Genomic DNA, 11,789 nt, shown 5'->3' on the forward strand with positions numbered 1-11,789 from the left:
AGTTTCTGTACTGACTTCCTTTAGTGATGAACAGCAATTTGGAAGTGTAAACTGAATAAACACATTTCCAGCTATCTTGTTTCTATGTCATGATGTTCAGTTCAGAAATATAAACCCTGACTAAGATGGTAATTTTAACATAAAGTAGATATTAATCACACCATGGCAGCAGTAATAAAACACAATTTTAATATATTTATTGATAATTGTAACAAAAAGAGAATCAAATTGTAATTTAAAATTACTTTGTAAAAGTTCAAAGCCTAACACGATAATAGCCTTCAAACAATTTATATCTTACTAATCCCAATATTATACATACTAAAATATATATTCAAGATGTTTGTATAAAGAGTTCTTTAATATTAATTTTGATTAAATGCTTACATTTTAAAATATATTTAATGAATTTCATAATAAATTCTATACAATTATTTATCAATGATGTCAAACTAATGCTCAGCAATGGGTTTTTATATTTTAGTGTTGATATGAAATTTATATGAGTAAAATATTTTCCAATTACTACTAAGTATAGAGCTAATGTGTAGGAATTCTTTGATAAGGAGTAAGGTTTTGATACAGGTTAAATACTTATAACTATATTTCTCATTTAAAATAAAAACTTTCTATGTAATTACTTAAAAATTAGTTACATATCAAGTTATTATGGTACATGGATCTATTTAATCTGAAATTTGAATTTCTGCTAAATGATGTGCTAAACTATTGACATTTGTCAGGTTTCCCTACAGTGTTCTTGAATATATGATGACTGTGGAGAACTTTAAACAACCTTTACATTTGTAATGTTTGTCGCTAGAATAAATTCTGTGGTGGTCTTTAGGAGGGGAGGACCAGGAAAAGTATTTTCTACATTCATTGCCTGTTTAAGCCTTCTTCTCAGGATGGATTCATTCATGAACATGGAGAGTTGAGTACCAGGTAAAGGACGTGCCAACTTATTTACTTTGTGAAGATTATCTCTTGAATGGACCCTCTTATAAATTTGAAGATTAGAGGACTGGGTAAATGAGATTCCAAATTAATTATATTTGTATAGGTTTGTTTGCAGTATTTATTTAGTCATGATTGGTAAAGTTGGGAAGACTAGGTAAATGATTTTCCACACTTACTACAATGAAAAGATTTGTCTCCAGTATGAATTATTTGTTGATCTATAAGAACTGAGGATTGTGTAAATGATTTTCCACATTCATTACATTTGTAAGGTTTACCTCAAGTATGGATTCTATGGTGAACTATAAGATAAGAGGTATTAGTAAAAGATTTCCCAGCATTATTACATTTGTAAGATATGTCTTCAATATGTACATTATGGTGTGCTTTAAGACTTGAGGACAGTATAAAGAATTTCCACATTCATTGAATTTGTAAGGTTTCTCTCAAATATGGATTCTGTTGTGAACTTTAAGATGGGAGAAATTAACACAGAATTTCCACATTCCTTGCATTTGAAAGATTTGTATACAGTATGGATCCTACGGTGAAGTTTAAGGTGTGCAGACTGTGTAAATAATTTCCCACATTCATTAGCATTTGTAGGGTTTATCTGAATTATGGATTTTGCGGTGATGATTAAGTGTTGAAGAATATGCAAATGATTTCCCACATTCATTGCAATTGTAAGGTTTGTTTGCAGTATGGACTCTATGATGAACTTTAAGATGTGAAGACTGAGTAAAAAATTTTCCACATTCATTGCATTTGTAAGGTTTGTCTCCAATATGGATTCTGTGGTGATATTTAAGTGTTGAAGAATGTGCAAATGATTTCCCACATTCATTGCATTTGTAGGGTTTGTTTGCAGTATGGACTATACTGTGAACTTTAAGATGTGAAGACTGTGTAAAAAATTTCCCACATTCATTGCATTTGTAAGGTTTGTCGCCAATATGGATTCTGTAGTGACACTTAAGTGTTGAAGACTGTGTAAATGATTTCCCACATTCATTGCATTTGTAAGGTTTGTCTCCATTATGGATTCTCTGGTGAACTTTAAGTTTATAGGAACTAAAAAAGAATTTTCCACATTCACTACATTTGTAGGATTTGTTTCCAGTATGGACTTTACGGTAAACTTTCAGATGTGAAGAATGTGTAAAAAATTCCCCACATTCATTGCATTTGTAAGGTTTGTCTCCATTATGGATTCTGTGGTGATTATTAAGTGTTGAAGAATGTGCAAATGATTTCCCACATTCATTGCATTTGTAGGGTTTGTTTCCAGTATGGACTCTATGGTGATCTTTAAGGTGTGAAGACTGTGTAAAAAATTTCCCACATTCATTGCACTGATAAGATTTGTCTCCAATATGGATTCTGTGGTGACGCTTAAGTGTTGTGGACTGTGAAAATAATTTTCCACATTCATTGCATTTGTAAGGTTTATCTTCAATATGAATTCTGTGATGACATTTAAGACTTGAGAACTGTGCAAAATATTTGCCACATTTATTACATTTGCAGGATTTGTTTCCAGTATGGATTCTGTGGTGAATTTTAAGATCTGATGATTGTAAAAAGGATTTTTCACATTCATTGGACTTGTAAGTTTTCTCTGCAGAATGGATTCTCTGATGATGACCTATAAGATGAGAGGAATTAATAAAAAAATTTCCACACGAACTGCATTTGTAAGATTTGTTTCCAGTATGGACACTACTGTGAACTTTAAGACTTGAGGACTGTGTAAAAGATTTTCACATTTCATAACATTTGGAAAGTGCCTCTCCAGTAAAAATGCTCAGATTTGAGAACCCTGTTCTCTCAACATAATTTTCTGGAGCATCCTGATTTATTTCAAAAATAAAATAAGTGTGTTTTTTCCTGGTTGGTTGTGTGTGTCGACTTGAAACACATGCAATTATCAGGGAAAAAATGAAGAATCAGTAGAGGAAATGCCTCCATGAGATCCAGTTGTAAGTCATTTTCTCAATTAGTGATCAAGAGTGGGAAGGCCCAGCCAATTGTGGATGGAGCCATTCCTGGGCTGGTAGACCTGGGTTCTATAAAAGAACAAGCTTGGCAAGGCAAGGGAAGCAAGCCAGTAAGTAACATCTCTCAATGGCCTATATATCATCTCCTGCTTTTTCTCCTGATTGAGTTCCATTCCTGAATTTTTGGAGATGAACAGCATTATTCTTCTTTAAACTGAAAGTCATTTGAAATGCCAAATAGAAACTACAAGACAGAACAGTTCTACCACAAGTATATATGAAAAGCAGGTTAAGTGACTTTGCCACAAATTAGAACAGACAACACAACTACATGCCTCATGCCAAATATATATTACCTAGTACATGGGGCACATTATACCTCTTTGAATTATTTCCCAAAGAGGAACAATAATTCCACTCATATTTATTTTCATTCCAAACACAAGGATATCTGCCTAGTACTGAACACACTAAATATATAATGAAGCAGACATAGATAACAGGCTCGTTCTAAATCTGGATTTTGCACCACTACTGAATTACCTTTAGAATACTGTCAGGGAGTACTGTGTTGGAAGAAGATGAAATGAATTCTCACTCTAACTCTCACCCAGATGACAAAGCTGTAATGACCAACACTGAACTTTCTGCACAGTGTGTTCACTGGTATATTTAATTCTACAAAAGCTTGGCATTACATACCAATGATAATTTGCAGCATTATGGCTTGAAGCAAAACAAAACAAAAAAAACTGAGACTAAACAGGTCTTGAACCATTTATTAAAACATACTTTAAATACTATAAGTAAAAGTGACAATATTATGACTTCTGCAGGTATATTGCTTTTTCAGTAGATAAAATCTAACTACAGTATAGAAGATTAATATGGAGATCAACTAGACAAAATGCAGAAAGTAGGAGACTTTAAAGCATTTGGTCTAATGAACATTATATTCTATACACCTATCCTATTAAATTTTATGGACCTGTGCAGAAGATGAGACAGAGAAATTGTAAAGACCACGGGTTGTGAATCATGCAAAACCAAACCGAAGGATAATAGGAATAGAAGAAGGTGAAGATAAATGACTAACAGACACAGTTGAAGATATTTACCTTCAACAAAATAGTAGAAGAAATCTTCCCCACCTTTAAGAATGAGATGACCATGAACATAAAAGAAGCCTACAGAACCCTAAATAGAGTGGACCAATAAAGAAACTCCTCCCGACACATGATAGTCAAAACGCCAAGTGCCCAAAGCAAAGAAAGAATACTAAAAGCAGTAAGGGGGAAAGGTCATGTACCATCTAAATGTATACAAATAGAACCACACCCGAATGCTCAACAGAGACTATGAAAGATAGAAGATACTGGACAGAAATCATGCAGACCCTAAGACAGCACACATTTCAGCCCAAGCTGCTATACTCAGCAAAACCCTGAAGCAGCATAGATGGAGAGAATAAGAAATTCCAAGGCAAAACTAAATTTACACAATATCTGACCATAAACTCACCACTACAACATATTCTAAGTGGAAAACCAAATAAAACAAGGGGACCTAGACCCTAGTAAAAACAAGAAAACTCCTAAGCAAGAAAAAAAAAAAGAAGAAAGAAACAAAGGCACAATTCTACCTCCAAAACAAAAATAGAAGGAAACAGCAACCACTGTTTCTTAATATCTGTTAACATAAATGGAGACAATTTCCCAATAAAAAGACATAGGCTATCATACTGGATACAAAAACAGAATCAAGCATTTTGCTGCATACAGGAAACCCATCTTAGAGACAAAAACAGACACTATTTCAGAGTAAAAAGCTGGGATAAAACTTCCAAGCAAACAGCCCCAAGAAGCATTTAGAGAGGCCATTCTAATACTAAATAAAGCAGATTTTCAACCAAAAGTTATCAAAAAGATAAGGAAAAACACTTTTTACACTTTACATGGAAAAATTGTCAGGAGGAACTCTCAATCCTTAATATATTTGCTCCAAATACAAGCGCACACATATTCAAAAAAGAAAACCAACTAAAGCTCAAAAAATTGATTGGACCCCACAAAAAATAAGGGGGGACCTCAACACCTCACTGTCATCATTGGACAGATATTGGAAATAGAAACTGAACAAGGACATAGTAAAATTAGCACAGGTTATGAACCAATTGAGCTTAATGGATATCTATAAAACATATCATCCTAAAACAAAAGAATACGCCTTGTTCTCAGCACCTCATGCCATCTCCTCCGAAATTGACCATAAAATCGGTCTAAAACAGCCCTCAATCGATATAAGAACATTGAAATACTCCCATGCATCCTATCAGATCACCATGGTCTAAGTCTGGTATTTAATAACAACAAAGACCACAAAAAGCCCATATACACATTGAAAATAAACAACACTCTATTAAATGATAACATGGTCAAAGAAGAAATAAAGAAATTAAGGATTTCCTAGAAGTAAATGAAAAAGAAAATACATGCCCAAACCTATAGGAAACAATAAAAGCATACTGAGAGGAAAATTCATAGCTCAGAGTGCTTCTAAAAAGAAACTGGATAGAGCATACACTAGCAACTTGACAGTACAGTTGAAAGCTCTAGAAAAAAGGAAGGAGATAGATGGAACAGGAGTAGATCTCAAGAAATAATCAAACTCACAGCAGAAATTGACCTAATAGAAACAAAAAGAACCATTAAAAGAATCAACAAAACCAAGATATGGTACTTTGAGAAAATTAACAGGATTGATAAACCCTTACCCAGACTAACTAGAGTGCAAAGAGAGTATCAAAATTAAAAAAATCAGAAATGAGAGTGGAGACATAATAACTGAAAATGAGTAAAATCAAGAAATAATCAGATGCTACAACAAAAGTCTATAATCAAAAAAGACGGAAAATCTGGAGGCAATGGTTGAATTCCTAGACATATATCAGAAACTAAAGTTAAACATGGACCAGGTAAACCATCTAAATAAAACCTTAACACCTAAAGAAATAGAAGCAGTCATCAAAAGCCTACCAACCATAAAAAGCCTAGGTCCAGATGGGTTCAGTGCAGAATTGTATCAGACATTTATTGATGACGGAATAAAAATATTATCCAAATTATTTCACCAAATAGAGTCAGATGGATCAAACCTAACTCATTTTTTGAGGCTAAAATAACCCTCTTTTCTAAACCAAACAGAATTCCTACTAGAAAAGGGAACCTCAGTCCAATCTCAATTATTAACAGTGATGCAAAAATACTCAACAAAATATTTGCAAACTTAATCAAAGAACACATCAAAAGGGTCATGCACCATGATCAAGTAGGCTTCATCCTAAGGTGCAATAATACTTTAATATACAGAAATTCATCAACGTAATCCACCCTATAAAAAAACTCAAAGAAATAAACCAGAGACTTTGAACCAACTAGAATTAATAGATATATACAGAACATATTATCCTAAAGTAAAAGAATACACCTTCTTCTCACCACCCCATGGCACCTTCTCGAAAATTGACCACATAATTGGACACTTAACGAGCCCCCATCGATATAAGAAGATTGAAATACTCCCATGCATCCTCTCAGATCACTTTGATCTACGACTGGTCTTTAACAACAACAAAGACAACAAAAAAACCACATACACATGGAAACTAAAAAACGCTCTGTTAAACAATAGCAGGATCAAAGAAGAAATAAAGAAAGAAATAAAGGATTTTCCAGAATTCAAAGAAAATGAAAACACAACATACCCAAACTTATAGGATGCAATGAAAACAGTATTGACAGGAAAACTCATAGCTCTAAGTGCTTCCAATAAGAAACTGGAGAGAGCCTACATCAGCAACCTGACAGAACAGCTAAAATCCCTAGAACAAAAGGAAGCAAATATATCCAAAAAAAGTAGATGGCAAGAATTAATCAAAATTAGGGCAGAAATAGACCAAATAGAAACAAAAAGAACCATTGAAAAAATCAACAAAACCAAGAGTTGGTCCTTTGAGAAAATCAACAAGAATGATAAACCCCTAGCCAGACTAACTAGAGGGCAAAGAGAGAGTATAAAAATTAACAAATCAGAAAGGAAAGTGGTGACATAACAACTGAAATTGAGGAAATTCAAGAAATCATCAGATCCAAATACAAAAACTTATACTCCACAAAATTAAAAAATCTGGAGGAAATGAACAAATTCCTAGACAGAAACAAGATCCCAAAGTTAAACCAGGACCAAGTAAACCATCTAAATAACCCTATAACACCTAAAAAAATAGAAGAATTCATCAAAAGCCTCCCATCCAAAAAAAGTTCAGGTCCAGTCGGGTTCAGAGCAGAATTTTATTAGACATGTATTGGGGATATAACAACAATACTCTCCAAACTATTCCAAAAGATAGAATCAGATGGAATATTACCCAACTCATTTTTTGAGGCTACAATAACTCTCGTACCTAAACCACACAAAGACCCTACAAGGAAAGAGAACTACAGACCAATCTCACTTATGAACATTGATGCAAAAATACTCAACAAAATCCTTGCAAACCGAATCCAAGAACACATCAAAACGATCATTCATCATGACCAAGTAGGCTTCATCCCAGGGATGCAGGGATGGTTTAACATAAGGAAATCCATCAATGAAATCCACCATATAAACAAACTCAAAGATCAAAATAACATGGTCATCTCATTAGACGCTGAGAAAGCATTTGACAAAATGCAACACCCCTTCATGTTAAAAGGCCTGGAAAGAACAGGAATCCATGGTCCATATTTAAACATAATAAAATCAATATACATCAAACCAACAGCCAACATCAAACTTAATGGCGGGAAACTTGAAGCAATCCCACTAAAATCAGGAATTCAACAAAGCTGCCCACTCTCCCACTACCTATTCAACATAGTACTGGAATTCCTCGCTGGAGCAATTAGACAGCAAAAGGAGATCTAGTGGATACAAATCAGAAAGGAAGAGATAAAAACATCACTCTTTGCGGATGACATGATAGTGTACTTGAGTGATCACAAAAATTCCACCACAGAACTCCTACAGCTGATAAACAAGTTCAGCAAAGTGGCTGGATACAAAATTAACTCAAACAAATCAGTAGCCTTCCTGTACTCAAAGGACAAACATGTGGAGGAAGAAATTAGGGAAAACATACCCTTCATAATCGTTACAAAAACTATGTAATACCTTGGTGTGACTCTAACTAAGCAAGTGAAGGACCTGTATGACAAGAACTTCAAACCTCTAAAGAAAGAAATTGAGGAGGATCTCAGAAAATGGAAAGATCTCCCATGCTCATTGATTGGAAAGATCAATATTTTAAAAATGGCAATAATACCAAAAGAAATATACCGATTCAACGCAATTCCCATCAAAATTCCAAAACAGTTCTTCATGGAATTGGAAAGATCAATGTGCAAAATCATAAGGAACAACAAAAGACCTAGAATAGCGAAATCCATCCTCAAAAACAAGAAAATATCTGCGGGAATCACTATTCCAGATCTAAAGCTATACTACAAGGCAATAGTGCTGAACACTGCATGGTACTGGTACAGAAATAGGCAGGTGGATCAATGGAATAGAATAGCAGATCCAGAAATGAGCCCTCATGTATATGGTCACCTGATTTTTGACAAAGGAGAGGTAAACATTCAATGGAAAAAGAAGAGCCTATTCAACAAATGGTGCTGGTCCAACTGGCACTAAGCATGCAAAGGAATGAAAATAGACCCTTTCTTATCTCCTGTACAAAGCTCAAATGTAAGTGGATCAAAGATCTCCTCATTAAATCAGATACACTGAATCTATTAGATGAGAAAGTGGGGAAAACCTTAGAACACAAAGGCACAGGAGAAATTTTCCTGAAGAAAACACCAATGGCTCAAGCTCTAAGGTCAAAAATTAACAAATGGGATTTAATGAGATTGCAAAGTTTCTGTAAGGCTAAGGACATCGTCAAGAAAACAAAACGGCAACCAACAGAATGGAAAAAGATCTTTACCAACACCACATCAGATAGAGGCCTAATATCCAATGTATACAAGGAACTCAAAAAGCTAGACACCAGAGAATCAAATAATCCTATTAAAAAATAGGGTACGGAGATAAACAAAACATTTTCAGTTGAGGAACACTGAATAGCCGAGAAACATCTGAGGAAGTGCTTAACATCTTTAGCCATCAGGGAAATGCAAATCAAAACAACCCTGAGATTCCACCTCACACCAGTCAGATTGTCCAAGATCCAAAACTCAGATGACAGAAGATGCTGTTCAGGCTGCGGAGAAAGAGGAACACTACACCACTTTTGGTGGGGTTGCAAGCAAATAGAACCACTCAGGAAATCAGTCTGGCGATAACTCAGAAAATTGGATATAGTACTACCTGAAGACCCAGCTATTCCACTTCTGGTTATATACCCCAGAGACACCTTAGTACACAACAAACATATATGCACCACAATGTTCATAGTGGCTCTATTTATAATAGCCAAAAGCTGGAAGGAATCCAGATGTCCTTCTGAAGATGAATGGATACAAAAATTTTGGTACATATACACAATGTAATACTACTCAGCCACCAGAAACAATGACTTAACCAAATTCTTAAGAAAATGGCTGCATCTAGAGAATATCATCCTGAGTGAGATAACCCAGTCACAAAAGAACAGACATAATATGCAGTCACTCATAGTGGGATGCTAACCCCAGAGGCTTGCACTCCCCCAGAAACAACTCACAGACTGTATGAAGTCCAGGAAATAAAGAAAACAAAACTAAACAAAAAAAAATATTTACAAAACAAGAAAACTTTAACTATTCCCATGTTACACTTTATTTTACATGTACTTTATGCTCATTGTAACTATTAAGTTTTCAATGCATACTATCAAACCTTTAAAAAATCAAGTACTGACTGAAAAATATATTCATATAGTTTTATGTAAAAATTATTTTTAAATCTGAAAAAAAGTACTGACAAAAATGTATTGTATAATTTTATGCAAAAATGCTTAAAATCTGTACATTTATCTTTATTTTGTAAAATAAAGTTGTTACAAAAAAGAAGAAATTTCAACTGAAAACTAGATACTTTGGGGAAGTAATGAGAAGTTGAAATAATAGAAGCAAAATTCTGGAGTTGTTGCTACATGGGTAATTTGTAGAAATGCAGTAGTAGTTTAAGTGTGGCATTTGCCAATGATGTGCCAATCAGTGTAAGAAATTCTTGCTTAAAGACAGTTTTATAAGGAATACGTTCACATAGCCAGGTTGAATGGTAATTTTGAAGACAGCATGTACTTCAGAAGTGGGTCCCAGAGACCTCTGAGCTGGAAAGGACTTCAATGCTCTCTCTCTGACTACTAACGTTTATGATACCAAAAGGCACCATGCAAATGGGTGGAACAAGCAGCAGACCCCCATAGCTATGATACCTATAAACCAAGTACATGACCAGCATGGCACAGTGACCTTAGTTCAGAAATAACCTTAGTTCATGACCCCTTTGGGGAACACATATAAGATAGTTATTTATATTACAACTCATAATAGTAGCAAAATCACAAAAAAAAGCTCTAACAGCCCTATAGTGAAGATATGCAACACCAAATCATCAGGGACACTTTCCATTTGGTATCTAAGTGAGATGAAAATGTTTATAATTTCCTAGGAGGATTACTAATTGGAGGATCTGACAACAAACTGTTTAACAAACATTATGCAATACTATATTTTGTCATCTGCGTCAATTTCTCTGGAAGTGAAATTGGCATTTTAGATATAATTTAAGTATTTGTGGAAACATTATACAAATGTTTTGAAAATGTCTGTGAACTAGATTTAATATTCTATGTAGACAAGGTTCATAATATTCTTACAGAAATGTTGATGGGGGAATGGCCTTGGAGACTGAAATCAATAAGCTCCTCACAGAGATTGATTCAGAAAAGTCCTGTAGAAATCTGAGGCTGACTTAGGAGGAGCTCCAGCCAGTGCTGTATCGGCTGTAAAACTTATGGATCTTTCTGGGATCTTAAGAAATAATAACATTGGTGACATCAGAATCAAAGTGCCAAATCTGCCCTCCTTTAAATATATATTTAAAAACCAATCCCAGGTAAAACCCACAGAGAAAGTTACATAAATTTACCATGCAATTGTTTACCAAAAATAGAGGAGAGTCTTAACGGTGCTCTTAGATTTAAGACAAGGTACTGTATAGAAGCTCCATACATCAGTATGGAACTTCAGTGTTGTTTTGTTTTGCTCAGTGATTTTAAAGTAATTGACTAATTCCCATGTGATTCTTTCTTTTATAAATTGCATTTCTATGCGCCCATAAAGGCCTGACACTATATACTGGCTATTACAGTACTTTGAAATGGGAAATGTATCTTTTATTATGTATAAACCAATATGTTGGTGTTGTGTGTGAATCACAAGTGGACCAATCTCTAATTCTTTTGGCTGTTGGTCACAATTATTATTTAAAGGACCAAGTATGTAATGCATAAAAATATGACATTTTCTTTAGATTAAATGAACACAAGATGTTTTCCCACTCTGTTGCCTGCCATTTTGTTTTCTTCACAGTGTCTTTAGCCTTAGAGAAACTTTGCAATCTCATTAAGTCCCATTTGTCAATATTTGACCTTAGAGCTCGAGCCATTGGTGTTCTGCTCTGGAAATTTTCTCCTGTGCCTATGAGTTCTAAAGGTTCCCCTACTTTCTCATCTAATACTTTCAGTGTATCTGGTTTAATGTGGAAATCTTTGATCCACTTACACTTGAGCTTTGT

General features: G+C 34.4%; 1 pseudogene across 1 annotated transcript; it reads left to right on the forward strand.

Moving 5' to 3' along the window:
* Nucleotides 1-3,867: 3,867 nt before the first annotated feature.
* LOC308421699 (AP-3 complex subunit sigma-1-like) lies at nt 3,868-11,135 on the forward strand (annotated as a pseudogene). The gene is made up of 2 exons: nt 3,868-3,876; nt 10,574-11,135. The product of its transcript is annotated as an AP-3 complex subunit sigma-1-like (transcript).
* Nucleotides 11,136-11,789: the final 654 nt, after the last annotated feature.

Source organism: Micromys minutus (assembly GCF_963924665.1).
Source record: "Micromys minutus genome assembly, chromosome: 6".
NCBI lineage: Eukaryota > Metazoa > Chordata > Mammalia > Rodentia > Muridae > Micromys > Micromys minutus.